The sequence below is a fragment of the Galeopterus variegatus genome, unplaced genomic scaffold (assembly GCF_000696425.1).
Source record: "Galeopterus variegatus unplaced genomic scaffold, G_variegatus-3.0.2 Scaffold6252, whole genome shotgun sequence".
NCBI classification, from domain to species: domain Eukaryota; kingdom Metazoa; phylum Chordata; class Mammalia; order Dermoptera; family Cynocephalidae; genus Galeopterus; species Galeopterus variegatus.
In genome coordinates this window covers 132,153-134,746 of record NW_007732363.1, presented here as the reverse complement: position 1 = coordinate 134,746, position 2,594 = coordinate 132,153, and the positions used below count along the sequence as shown (strand labels likewise).

At 38.6% G+C, this 2,594-nt stretch overlaps 1 long non-coding RNA gene across 2 annotated transcripts in view; it reads right to left on the bottom strand.

Moving 5' to 3' along the window:
• Positions 1-601: 601 nt before the first annotated feature.
• The window catches only part of LOC103606056, a 9,921-nt gene continuing 7,928 nt past the window's right edge, over positions 602-2,594 (bottom strand). For both annotated transcript variants that reach the window (XR_551843.1, XR_551844.1), the window contains exon 3: positions 602-1,007. This is a non-coding gene — a long non-coding RNA (uncharacterized LOC103606056). The remainder of the gene's footprint in view (positions 1,008-2,594) is intronic.

Genomic DNA, 2,594 nt, shown 5'->3' with positions numbered 1-2,594 from the left:
ATAATAATCATATACATTGTATATTGACAAAATAAAAATTTAATGAAAAAAATAAAAAAAAATAAAGTTTTCCTTAGTTTATTTTCTCCTTCAAGTAGAAAGAACTTGTTACGTAGATTGGAAGAACCAAATTTACCCTCTCTCAGGAGGGCTTATTCTGCAGCCTGTGGGGTCGAGGACAGCTGTAGCTTCCAGTGCAGATTGTAAATTTCCTGAGAACAGATTGAGTTTCAGTATTCCCAGCACCCAGCACAGAGCCGGGACTATGACAGGGGCTCAGCTATTTATTGAATGAGATAATAAAAGAATAACTTTAGAGATATGTGTAGAATATATCCTGAAATGGGTCAGGCATTGTTATTCCCAAGAGTACTTGCCAAATGCTTTTTGCCTTCAGAATTTAGTACTTATGTGATTTAGTAAGTTCTCTAAAGAGAAACCCTAGCATAGCTACCTAAACTGATATAACCATTAACAGGGGAAATGAAAGGAAAATTCTTTTCCATTTATCCTTCATTAAGACATATGATAAATTACATGATAGAATCATGTGTAATTCATCACTCCATCTGATTTTAGAAGCAAAATGAAGCATTGTCTGTACGACATACAGAGATCATATTTTATTTGCATTCCATAGACTAGCGAAATCCAACATGAATATATTATATTCAAGGACACAATTTATGTAATCACGCCACTTAAGGAGCAGTTTAAAATAGCAAATAAAATCAAACTGTAGCACTCAGCATCCTTATCAAATGAAAATCACATACAAAAACCCGCTTTCTTCTTTTCAACTTCAGCTGCAGGGACCAAAAATAAATAGCTCCATCTTCTCTGATCATGATTAAGGTGTCATCAGGCATAGAGAGAATGCGCAGCATGGGACCCCCATATGACAGCCTCTGCAGCACAGCAGGCAGCAGAAAGAAAACCTCTTTCTGTCAGGCCAAAGCATTAGCTTGCTCCAAATACTGTAGCTGCAGGTATGTACAGAAGTCATCCTGCAGAATAAAGGACAATTTATTCAACATCCACTGTCTTTCTGGCTTTCAAAATTTCTCTGTCATCAGGGCATGGACAACTCCTTTCTTGGATGTGATATAATTATTAGCACATGAGTTTGGTTACCAAAAACTTGGGGGTAATAACTGGGTGTGTCTGCTTAGTTGGGCCTGGAAGGTTGTTACCCAACTGCTGGTCTTACTTCCCCTGCCAGTCTCTTTCTCTAAAGATGAGGATGATGCTGGTGATGATGATTGTTGTGCATACCATGTTGCATGCAACACGGACCTTCATCTCAACTCTCACAATAACCGTAGGGGGTAAGTTCTACTGTTCACCTTATTTTACAAATTGGGAAATTCAGGCTTAGAGAGGTTAAATAACTTGCCTAAGATTGAACAACCAGTAAGTGGCTGGCCAGAGACTTGAGTCCTCATTGGTCTGACTGCACAGTTCCTACCCACCAGGATATATGCCTTATTTAGAATCCAGCAGTGTACCTATGGAAAAGAACTCTGAGGTCAGAGGGCAGGGGTGGGCAATACTTTGGGCCTGGGAAATCTTCATTTCCTCTCCAGTTCCCTCAAAGCCCTATGTAGCTGGAGACTCCCTTCCCTTCCCTGGAATCCTGAATGTTCCTTTTCAAATCAGATAGCAATGAGAGCACTTGTATTTGACTTGGTTGGGGAATTGACTGAATAGAAGTATCTTACTGTTCGCCTTGTCATTTTAGGACGTAATTCACCCTAGAACAATGGAAGAACGTTAACAGACACAATGGCTGAGACTGTTAAAAGCAGATGTCTCAGCTCCTCATTATTACACCACCCAGACTGGGTAATACTAATAATGATGATAATAATATTTGTTGAGAATTTATTCTGTGACAGGCCTTGCTGTAAACACTTTACATGTGTTCACGGATTTGATTATCACCAGGTGTCATCTGCCCATGGGGTTTCTTTCTCACTGGTCTTTCTCTTTTGCTTGTGGGTAAAGTGATGGACGTGTTCTTCAGTCCTTGGTTTTAGGAATACCCTTCTTGCAATTTGCCTTAGCTACTAAAATTTCTAGTTAAACTACTCCAAGTATAGCCTGACATTACTAGAATTTGAAAACTGTGAGCAAGCATGTCTCCTTGGTACAAATTCAAGTTGGCAAATGTACCAGGGGGCCAAGAGTATTCTAGAAAGGAACAGGCTCATAACTACATAAGTTATGTACATTCCTTACTAACTTCAAACTTGACTCACAAAACATAACCCAACTTAACCACGGAATTCTGCCCACTGCTTCATAGTCTATTTTCATGAAAAGTTTTTCTACTTGTTCCATATTCTAGAGAGGAAAAAATAAATCTGTTTATAGCCTTCACTAAATTGTTGGGGGAAGGGGTACAAAACGAGGGGAAATCTTCATTTTTCTGATTTATTAATTTCATATTTAAAAAGGTATAACACTAGAAGACCTCTGGAATAATTACTCCAAAACATGACTAGGACTGTTAATCAGAATTCAGCACACTGACACCAAAACTATTCCTTAGTTAGACACTAGGGCTCCTAGAACTTTTATTTTTGAAATCA